Genomic DNA, 12152 nt, shown 5'->3' with positions numbered 1-12152 from the left:
GAATGGCTGTAACGGGAAGTGTCACCGATCAAGTTCATTTGGGGAACGGCTGTAACAGGAAGTGTCACCGGTCGAGTTGATATGAGGAACAGCTGTAACAGGAAGTGTCACCAGTCGAGTTGATTTGGGGAACAGCTGTAACAGGAAGTGTCACCAGTCGAGTTGATTTGGGAATGGATGTAACAGGAAGTGTCACTGGTCGAGTTGGAACGGCTGTAACAGGAAGTGTCACCAGTCAAGTTGATATGGGGAACGGCTGTAATGGGAAGTGTCACCGGTCGAGTTGATTTGGAGAATGGTCGGGAGTGTCACCGATCAAGTTCATTTGGGGAACGGCTGTAACAGGAAGTGTCACCGGTCGAGTTGATATGAGGAACAGCTGTAACAGGAAGTGTCACCAGTCGAGTTGATTTGGGGAACAGCTGTAACAGGAAGTCACCAGTCGAGTTGATTTGGGGAACGGCTGTAAGAGGAAGTGTCACCGGTCGAGTTGACTTGGGGAACGGCTGTAACAGGAAGTGTCACCGGTCGAGTTGATTTGGGGAACGGCTGTAACAGGAAGTGTGAATGGTTGAGCTGATTTGGGGAACGGCTTTAACAGGAAGTGTCACTGGTCGAGTTCATTTGGGCAACGGCTGTAAGAGGAAGTGTCACCGGTCGAGTTCATTTGGGGAACGGCTGTAACAGGAAGTGTCACCGGTCGAGTTCACTTGGGGAACGGCTGGAACAGGAAGTGTCACCGGGCGAGTTCATTTGGGGAACGGCTGTAACAGGAAGTGTCATTGGTCGAGTTCATTTAGGGAACGGCTGTAACAGGAAGTGTCACCGGCCGAGTTCATTTGGGGAACAGCTGTAACATGAAATGTCACCAGGCGAGTTGATTTGGGCAACGGCTGTAACATAAAGTGCCACCAGTCGAGCTGATTTGGGGAACAGTTGTAACAGGAAGTGTCACCGTCAAGTTGATTTGGGGAATGGCTGTAGCAGGAAGTGTCACCGGTCAAGTTGATTTGGGGAATGGCTGTAACGGGAAGTGTCACCAGTCGAGCTGATTTGGGGAACGGCTGTAACAGTAAGTGTCACCGGTCTAGGTGATTTGGGCAGCGGCTGTAACAGGAAGTGTCACTGTTATCTGTTTATTTTTTATGAAAAAATTAAGATTTGATTTGTTTTTATGAGATCTGGGCTTTCCACTTGTCCTTTATGCCTCACACCGTTGGACTGTGGAACAGTCTCCCTGAGGATGTTGTGCAATTGGAACTTCAAAAGTTGAAGCGAAGATGCAATGCATTACTACTCTGAAGCAATTCTCCTTGTACTTCTTATAATCTCCTTAAGTGTTATCGACTTTTTTATTAATTTATTTCATTTTCTAATAACTGTTCTCTTCTTTCTGTATTTCCTATTATCTTCTGTTACTTCTTTCAAGTGAATTCCATATTCTTCGTAAGTGTGGATTTCAAGTCAACGGGCCCTGTGGGGTTGTTCCACATGAATGGGGTTCATCACCTGAATAATAATAATAATAATAATAATCTAGTCAAACACTGGGGTACTTTCGGCCATTCAGCGCTTATGACAATGAAAAGAGGGAGTTAGAGTGGTTGGACAGCAAGATTGAATAACGAAAGTGGGTAAAATACTAAACATTTTTTGTTGGTGCAGCTTGGGGTCGTAGGAACATTCCAGATACCGTTTAGCAATGTCGACAGTGACCCAACTGAGATGCACTGACGGCACTGGCCCCGCCACGAGGGAGGAAATTTAAGAGAAAGGGTACTATTTTTTTTCATTTAAACCATAATTATCACAGATAAGTTCCAAATGGTGTGTATATCCTTATCCCTTATCGCTTGGTAAAGCAAAAATCACATATCCTCGCAGGGCGGGAGATGATAATGCAAGCTTTACCTAAACTATCTTCTTATCGAGCCTCTCGTTCACCAACTTGGCTGAGGCCTCGTGATTTCTTTTTTCTTTTATAGTTTTGGCTTCGATTAATAGCTAAACTTTCTAAAGTTTATGACCTATTCTATGTCTGATGTTTCTCGAAAGTTAGCTTTTGTGATCTCTCAGGAGTAGGTCGGAATCTCAAGACGCCAGTCAATGACTCTTATATTTTTGACAATTTCTTTTATAATGGCCTTTCTGTTCCTTCCGTATGACTACACGCGAAGCGATGCGTAACGCTTCAGTAGGTTACCGTTAGACTGACTCTCTCTCTCTCTCTCTCTCTCTCTCTCTCTCTCTCTCTCTCTCTCTCTTAGTTTCTTGCAGCAGACCTTTGTATTCGCTATACAACCACCAATATGTTGATATTTCAAATGGTTACTCTTCTCTCTCTCTCTTAGTTTCTTCTCTCATAGTTTCTTGACTAAAGCATTGTGTTCACTAAACAACCACCAATATGTTGTTATTTCAAATGGTTACTCTTAAGACTGAATCTCTCTCTCTCTCTCTCTCTCATCTTTCTTTCACTAAATCATTATGTTCACTCAATATGTTGTCTCTCTCTCTCTCTCTCTCTCTCTCTCTCTCATAGTTTCTTGCACTAAAGCATTGTGTTCACTAAATAATAACCAATAGGTTGTTATATCATAAGGTTTCTCTCTCTCTCTCTCTCTCTCTCTCTCTCTCTCTCTCTCTCTCTCTCTCTCTCTCTCTCTCTCTCGCTTACATTCAACATTTACATTCCCTAAATAACAGCCAATAAAACTCTTCCCGGAACGGGAACAAAGCCAAAACGTATAGAGAGAAGTGAATAAAGCGAACTTACCAATAAAGTAAAATTACATCTCTTCCTGAACGGCTGAAAGTAAGAGAAAGAAGTTGGAACACTCAAAAAGACAAAGAAAAAAAAATTACATATCAGAGGTGGCATCATATCACCAGATCCCAAATGCCATTTTATCACCTTAAACTTTCAGAAATGGTCCCCGGCAGAAATTTCATCTCGCCAACTAAATTTACAAACCTTTTAGATATTGTTGAATCGAATTGAATATAGAATTTAGGCCAAAGGCCCAGCACTTGGATCAATGAAGTCATTCAGCGCTGAAACGGAAATTGACAGTATAAAAGGTTTGAAAGGTGTAACAGGAGGAAAACCTCAAAGCAGTTGCACTATGAATCAATTGTTAGGAGAGGGTTGAGGAAAGTAAGATGGAATTAGAAAATATGAAAGGAGGTACGGTTAAAGGAACGAAAGGGGTTGCAGCTAGGGGCCGAAGGCACAATGCAAAGACCCTTAAATAATGACTACAGTGCTCAGTCTGATATTGTTATACAGAAAGCGAGATGTGAGCTAAAATGGGGAAATACGAGAGAGAAGATCAAGGAAGAAGGAGATGGGATTCAGCTATGGAGACTTCACGTCAACTTATTCTTTGCGAACGATTCAGACAACATCAACCACATAAGCAAAGAATTCCATGGCTAACCGTTTACGACGGCGGCGCTTTTCGAGCGAAAGACACAGCTGAATTAATGGAAAGTCGAGAACATTTAAATAAGACAGCCCATGCAACAGAATATTCAAAAGAAATTTAGGAAAATATTGAATAAATTAAAATAAAAAAATTTTATGTATACTAACACCCAGGAATAAGATGGAAAAGATGTACTACAGAATTGCTACTTGGGATAGTTGCTGATACAGTTTTCTCCTCATCGCGATGAGTTTGGCAACAAGAACCACCAAGTTGAGGTTATATAAGAGCATGATAAGACTAATAGCACTCTGTGTGGACGTCAGCAACTGGACTAGAATCTAATTGTATTTGAGAGAAACAAAATTATTACAGCAGAACCTGTGTTTGATGTGATGTGGGTAGTGTGTTATGGAAGACGTCATAAATATAGAAGAAAAATAGTGAAAAATGCGCCAAAGTTTCTTCGGCGCAATCGAGTTTTCTGTACAGCCGCTACAGCTTATAATCAAGGCCACCGAAAATAGATCTATCTTTCGGTGGTCTCGGTATAATGTTGTATGAGCCGCGGCCTGTGAAACTTTAACCACGGCCAGGTGGTGGTCTATCCTAAGTCGTTGCCAGAGGCACGATCATGGCTAACTTTAACCTTAAATAAAATAAAAACTACCGAGGCTGGAGGGCTGCAATTTTGTATGTTTTGGTGCTTGGAGGGTGGATGATCAACATACCAATTTGCAGTCGTCTAGTCTCAGTAGTTTTTAAGATCTGAGGGCGGACAGAAGACGTGCGGACTAAAAAAAGTGTGGATGGACAGACAGACAAAGCCAGCACAATAGTTTTCCTTTACAGAAAACTAAAAACTACTCATCATATTTTAAAAATAAAAGCCTAAGGGTTGAGAAGGGCAGGACAAGAAGTACGTAGAGAGTAAGCTAAAATACCAAGTCTGGTGAGCGAGAGAGAGAGAGAGAGAGAACGACCCACAAAACGATGGTAATTCAACCTTCTGAGATTGAGTGTGTACTGTGTATGCAATTGACACTGAAGAATTATGCGACGCAGCCGAGATTGTTCAAAGCGTTTTCTGGAATTACAAAACACTCACCAATCTCTCTTCCTTTGGGATCTTCCAAAGCAATTCAGATTTAATTACCGTTGCTGGTCCATCAACAAGTCCAATATATGACATCAGTCAAAATCAGAGAAATATGGATCCAAGGTGAATCAAAATTTTAAGAAGAAGAGAGATTTACAAATCCAAATATGGGTCCACGATAAATCAAAATTTCAAGAAGAGAGATTTACAAATTCAAATATGGATCCAAGATCAATCAAAATTTTATGAAGAAAAGTGATTTACAAATCTAAATATGGGTCCAAATCAAAATTTCACCAGGAAATGAACTTTAAAAATTCAAACATTGGGCCAAGGTATGACCTAATTCTTACTGATAATGATAGTCTTAAGTAGATGAGTTTTAAAAAAATACTAATAAAAATATCATAACTGGTATCCTCCTTTGATATGACATTCGCTTCGAAGACACAGATGTTTCCTCCAGGAAGTTATGGCCTTTCTCCCTTCATATCTAGAGGAACGTCTTCCTTCCCCTTCTCCTACCCTCAAAGTCTTCTAGTTTTATTGTGGCCTGGAATAAAAAAAAAATAAATAAAAAAAAGAGGCCATCTTACTGGCAACCCTACTGGGCTTTGAATTGCAAACCTTTTTTTTAATCTAGATACAGTTGTGTATAATATACGGTAACTCTCATTCAGAATGATTACTTGTGCTGTAAAATCCAACTGCGTTGTATTACTTATACAAGTAACAATTGCGCCGAAGTTTCTTCAGCGCAATCGAGTTTTCTGTACAGCGTATAATGCTGTATGAAACTGTCATCCGCGGCCCATGAAACTTTCACCCAAGGTCCGGTGGTGGCCTGTTTTGTTGGCACCTACAGCGGTGCCAGACTCACGATCATGGCTAACTTTAGCCTTAAATAGAATAAAAGAACTGAGGCTAGAGGGCTGCAATTTTGTATGTTTGATGATTGGAGGGTGGATGATCAACATAGCAATTTGCAGCCCTCTAGCCTCAGTAGTTTTTGAGATCTGAGGGCGGACAGAAAAATGTCCATCTCAACAGTTTTCTTTTACTGAAAACTAAAAAACGAACAATTGATGACAATCATAAAATATACGAAATCAAATGCGCCATTAAAGAAATCTCTGTACTGCTCGAGTATTTGACACAAATGCTACAGCATTTATAAGAATTTTTATTGCTGAGTACAGAATAAAGCAATTCTGACGGAACGTCGTACCGGATGCTCTATCAAAAAAAAAAAAAAAATACGAATTTTCAAAAGGGCAATTTTTTTTTTTCTTTTTGCTTGAAAGCAAAGTGAAACAGCAGAAGAACGGGATCTCAGAAAGCACCCATTTCGATTCCTCGTAAACAGTACAAATGGAAAGAAGAATATACATAAAACAGCAATATAAAAAAAGACTATATAAAGCAAGACCTACAAATGGCCCATCGCGACTTTCAGATACAAACGTCCCACAGAGATTAAGGAACGGTAAAAGTCGCCCAAAAACGGCCGTTTGTAACAGATCAGAGAGAGAGAGAGAGACTCTGCATGGAGGCGAACCAAGTACGGTACACAACTTCGTTATGCATAACAACAGCTTCGTATGCATAATAACAGCTTCGTATGCATAATGACAGCTTTGTATGCATATGAACCTGGTTTATTTATGTATGGTGCATGTTTGTATGCAAATGGGACTGTCTGTAATTCACGTGAACTGTCGTCTGGATGCACCGGGCCGATGTATGTTTATATATACACGCTGGATGTGTTTGCATGTATAGGGGGGAGGGTTAATATTTACATGTTTATGGACTGTTTCCTTTTAACGAAAGGATGGTGATATGGTGTTTGTTATAGTGATGGTTGAGATCTTTCCTCTCCTTTTTCAATTATGGAGGATTTTTATTTAACATAATAATAATAATAATAATAATAATAATAATATAAACAAACTTTGCCAAGGGCAATAATAATAATGATAATAATAATTGTAATGAGACGGATATAAACAAACATCGCTAAGAGAAAGTGTAAAAACAATGATAATATAATAATAATAATAATCTATGTAAAAATCCACAATTATATAGTAAATATATTACTATGTAAATGTCTTTTTATTACATAGACTGTTTTTCACGAAATTGTGAATCTCTTAATAATAATAATAATAATAATAATAATAATAATAATAATAATAATAATAATAATACGGACATAAACATCACCAAAGAAACATCACCAATAAGAATAATAATAATAATAATAATAATAAAAATTCTTCTCAAGTCGATTATACCCTGACCGCCCGTATATGTAGCGAGTGTGGAAAAGGGTAGATTCTCACGGGAAAGCGACTCTGTTCAATGTGGTTTTCCGGGAACGTGGATCTGAAGACCCAGATTTTGTGGCCTATTTCACTCCCCAGGATATATGATTTTTTGGTCACTCAGTTCAAAAAATGTCTGTTACAGTTTTAAAAAGTAACCGTGATTTTTATGATGTGATTAGGTATTGCAAGTTTGGAAATGTATGTGTTTTTATAACTATTTGAATTGGCGGTTTTTGTGTTTGGTTGTATTTAAAGAAATATTGATTTGTATATGTATATATCTATATAAAGTATATATATATAGATATATATATACATATATAATAGCCACAATGCCCTCTTAGCTTCTCGAAGATTCTACATTATATATATATATATATATATATATATATATATATATATATATATATATATATATATATATATATATATATATATATATATATATATATTATATATATATATATATATAAATTATATATATATACATATATTTATATATTTATTTATATTATTTATCTTTATTTATTTATTTATATATTATGTATATATACGCATATACATACATATACACATATATTGTTAAGATATATGAATAACATATATATGTATATAAATATATATATATATATATATATATATATATATATATATATATATATATATATATATATATTTCATGTGACAATTAACCTTGAGAAAAACTCATATCCACATGAACTCGAACCTATTCCCCACTTAAAAGTGGGACAGTGACTTCATCCACTCTCTCATCGAGAAAAATAAGTACTGGTATCGACTCTTCGGTATGTAATTTATACACCTATCGAAATAAAAAATAATAAAAGTTTAAAACTAATTAGTATCAAGTCTATGGGGTACATATATATATATATATATATATATATAATATATATACATATATATGCATAAAGAAATAATAAGAAAATTAATAAAGCATAAATGTAAACAAACGAAAGTACCTGCGCTCCAGTTAATCTACGGCACACGAGCATTCTTTTCAACATTCCGAATTCGTTCCAATCCATTTCCGATGAAGCATCGAGATATTCAAAGGGTGAGGAACAACAAACGACCTTCCTCACAAAGGGAGGATAAAAGAAAAAAAAAAAACACACACAAACGCGATTTCTTCTTTCAAGTTTCCCCAAAATGTTTCATCGACTTTTCTAAAAATAGGACCTGCCTTAAAGGAAGAGGATATAAATAACTAAATTAATATAGTTATATATATATATATATATATATATATATATATATATATATTGTTTATATGAATATATAAAGTTTTTATATATATATATATATATATATATATATATATATATATATTTATATACAATATATATACTGTAGTTTATATATATAGTTTATTTATATATACATATATATGTATATAAGTTTATAATATATATATATATATATATATATATATATATATATATATACATATATACATACACACACAAACAAAGAAGCCGAGCTCAAAGAGGAGAAGACCTCAGGTTTAAAAGGATTAAAACCACAAATGAAAGAAGAAAAATAAAATAAAAAAAGCGAGCTCGTAAAAACGCTTCTTTGCTGGCGCATGAGGACGAAAGTAACGGGAGGAGGAGGAGGAAAGTAGCGGGTGGAGGAGGAGGAGGAGGATGAGGAGGAGGAGGAGGAGGAGGAGAGGTTAGGGCGTGTGAGTGTGAGGTAATTATTTGGGAGTGAGGATGGTAGTAATTGTAAAAAACAAATAATGTAAAAAAAAAAAAAGATAATTCAAAATAATGAAAAAAATCATTCAAATTTGATATGAAACTCTTGTAACATTATGACGAGTAGTAAAATAATAATAAAATGCTAAGTACTTTTTTTTTTTTTACAAACGCATGAACGAAGAAACGAACAAGATAAGAGTAACGTGATAATCAAAATTAAATTCCAGTAAAATCTAAGACAAGTAAAAATTAAACCGAAGTTTCTTCGGCGCAATCGAGTTTTCTGTACAGCCGCTAAACCGTATAATCAAGGCCACCGAAAACAGATCTATCTTTCGGTGGTTTCGGTATAATGCTATATGAGCCACGGTCTATGAAACTTTAACCAATCCTTGTTGTGGCCTGGCCTATATCGTTGCCAGACGCACGATTATGGCTAACTTTAACCCTAATAAAATCAAAACTATTGAGGCTAGAGGGCTGCAATTTGGCATGTTTGGTGATTGGAGGGTGGACGATCAACATACCAATTTGCAGCCCTCTAGCCTCAGAAGTTTTTAAGGTCTGAGGGCAGACAAAAAACGTGCATACGGACAGACAAAGCAGGCACAATAGTTTTGTTTTCAGAAAGCTAAAAGGGGTATACTATTATTTTAATTATTTAAACGCAAGTTGTTCATTTAAGTAAATATAGCATACAAAACATACTCAACTAGAAAATATGACTCAATATATTATATCCCTTATTTTAAAAAATTAAAGGTAATTTTAGCACACAATTTCAGTAATAAGGGATTATTACGAGAGAAAATATGTAAAGTAATAAATTAGTATTCATTAAATTTTAGAAAGAATAAATTGCAGAGAAATTTTCCAAAACCATCACCGGGAAAGAATATAAAAAATATCATTACTACTTACTTTCACAGATTATAGATTATAGATAGGAAATCTGAAAAATATCAGAACTCGCTTATTTCCAAAGGGCCAATATTATATCACAACACTAAAATAAACATTAACTGTTTTTAGCAACTCCAGATTATGCTGACAAAAAAATTTAAAAAATATTATATAAATCCCATTTATATATTCACCAAGAATATACCATGACCCACAAAACCCTTGATGAAAATATAAATAAAATAAAACTACAGGAAAAAAAATATTACCAAGCTTCACGGGAAAAAAAAGAGAAGAATTTAAATCATTTACATACATTCGTTAAGAATATATATATATATGTGTGTGTGTGTGTGCATGGACCGACAAAACTCTTGAAGAAAAACAAATAAAACAAAACTACAGAAAAGAAAATAAATTACCAAGCGCCCTGGGAATATACATGACCCACAAAGCTCCCGGAGGCAAAAGAATTAATAAAATAAAAACTACGGAAAATAAAATATTATTACAAAGCCTCTCTTGGGGGGGAAAAAAAGAAGAGGAATTTTGTGGAGAAACGTAAACAAAGGAGCCGACGACATTTTTATGACGGATTTGCTCCTGCTCTCCAGATTCTCCTGCTGTCCTCGACGTAGAAAAGTCTATGAGGGGGAGAGAGCGAGCGGATTTTATGCTTCATTTCTCATTTCTCTGTTCGTCCATTCGTGACACGAGCTTTTGAAATATAAATACAGTCTTCGAGGTTTGGTTGGTGTGGCCTTGACGTGTACAGTGTTGTTAGTGATTCATTTCCTCTCTGCCTAATATTTATGAGTGATTTATTTTCTTCCTGCTTAATATTTATGAGTGTTTTGTTTTCTTTTAAGTGATTTATTTTCTTCCTGCTTAATATTTATAAGTGATGTATTTTCTTTTTAGCGATTTATTTTCTTCCTGCTTAATATTTCTGAGTGATTTGTTTTCTTTTAAGTGATTTATTTTCTTCCTGCTTAATATTTATAAGTGATTCATTTTCTTTCTGCCTAATATTTATAAGTGATTTATTTTCTTTCTGCCTAATATTTATGAGTTATTTATTTTCTTCCTGCTTAATATTTATGAGTGGTTTATTTTCTTTCAATTGGCGTATTTTCTTTCTGCTTAATATTTATAAGTGATTCATTTTCTTTCTGCTTAATATTTATAAGTGATTTATTTTCTTCCTGCTTAATATTTATGAGTGATTTATTTTCTTTTTAGCGATTTATTTTTTAAGCTTAATATTTATATTTATTTTCTTCCTGCTTAATATTTATAAGTGATTTACTTAATATTTATGAGTGGTTTATTTTCTTTCAATTGACGTATTTTCTTTCTGCTTAATATTTATAAGTGCTTAATATTTTTATTATTTTTTCTGCTTAATATTTATAAATGATATATTTTCTTTCTGCCTAATATTTATAAGCGATTTATTTTTTTCTGCCTAACATGTATAAAGTGATTTAATTTCTTTCTACCTAATATTCATAAGTGATTTATTTTCTTTCTGTTAAATATTTATAAATGATTTATTTTCTTTCTACCCATATTCAAAAGTTATTTATTTTCTTTCTGCTTAATTTTTATGAGTCATTTGTTTTCTTTCTACCTAATATTCAAAAGTGATTTATTTTCTTTCTGCCTAATATTTATGAGTGATTTATTTTCTTTCTGCCTAACATTTATAAGTGATTTATTTTCTCTCTGCCTAATATTCATAAGTGATTTATTCTCTGGAAAACAAAGCAAAAGAAAACAAACAAATAGTAAACAAAAACAAAGCAACGGGAAAAGTAAAAGTAGACAATGCTGCAAAATTGCAAAAACAGTACTGGAAAATAAAGTTAAAAATAGTTCAGAAAAATAATGCAAAAGTGACAACAGCATTTCCATACTAGCAAAACTCTTTCATACATCGACTTCAGTGAAAACTTCATCTTTTCCAGACGGTGTTAGCCTGTTATTTCTAAATAATTAATGACCACAGTGTATATATATATGTATATATATATACATATATATTATTTGAACAGGAAAATGTACATTGATATTTATACATTTTATATATGTACAGATATATTTATATTATTTTATATATGTACAGATATATATATATATATATATATATATATATATATATATATATATATATATATATATATATATATATATATATATGTATATACATGGGAAAGTACATTGTATCACAAAAGCGTTCCCATGATGAACTCGTTAATCCAGACAGCACTCGATATAAAAGAGACTCGAAAAATCCATTACTTCATTAACCGCTCGGCGTCAAAACTTTTGGTCATGATTTATGTTAAAAAAAAAAAAAACAGTAAATGAACTTTTTTTTTAAATCCCAACTACGCAGAGCGTCGTTTTCACTCGTCTCTCTCACGCGTGTAAATAGAATATGAATATGTAAATTAGCTTGTTTGTGTGAGAGCACATTCCTCTTGACATAAGAGTTATAAGTTTGTATGCGTATTATATATATATATATATATATATATATATATATATATATATATATATATATATCTATATATATATATATAAATACATATATATTTAAATATACATGCATACATACATATACATCAAAACAGCAGAAGAGGAAAGGACCGACTCC

At 34.0% G+C, this 12152-nt stretch overlaps 1 protein-coding gene and 1 long non-coding RNA gene across 2 annotated transcripts in view; one reads left to right on the top strand and one right to left on the bottom strand.

Moving 5' to 3' along the window:
* The window catches only part of LOC136852973 (uncharacterized), a 74114-nt gene that overhangs the window by 29128 nt on the left and 32834 nt on the right, over window positions 1-12152 (top strand).
* Window positions 4335-12152, bottom strand: part of LOC136852974 (uncharacterized) — a 115125-nt gene continuing 107307 nt past the window's right edge. Inside the window, exon 3 of the long non-coding RNA XR_010857290.1 lies at window positions 4335-5080. This is a non-coding gene — a long non-coding RNA (uncharacterized lncRNA). The remainder of the gene's footprint in view (window positions 5081-12152) is intronic.

The sequence above is a fragment of the Macrobrachium rosenbergii genome, chromosome 26 (assembly GCF_040412425.1).
Source record: "Macrobrachium rosenbergii isolate ZJJX-2024 chromosome 26, ASM4041242v1, whole genome shotgun sequence".
Lineage (NCBI taxonomy): Eukaryota > Metazoa > Arthropoda > Malacostraca > Decapoda > Palaemonidae > Macrobrachium > Macrobrachium rosenbergii.
This window is presented reverse-complemented; position numbering and strand designations above follow the sequence as displayed.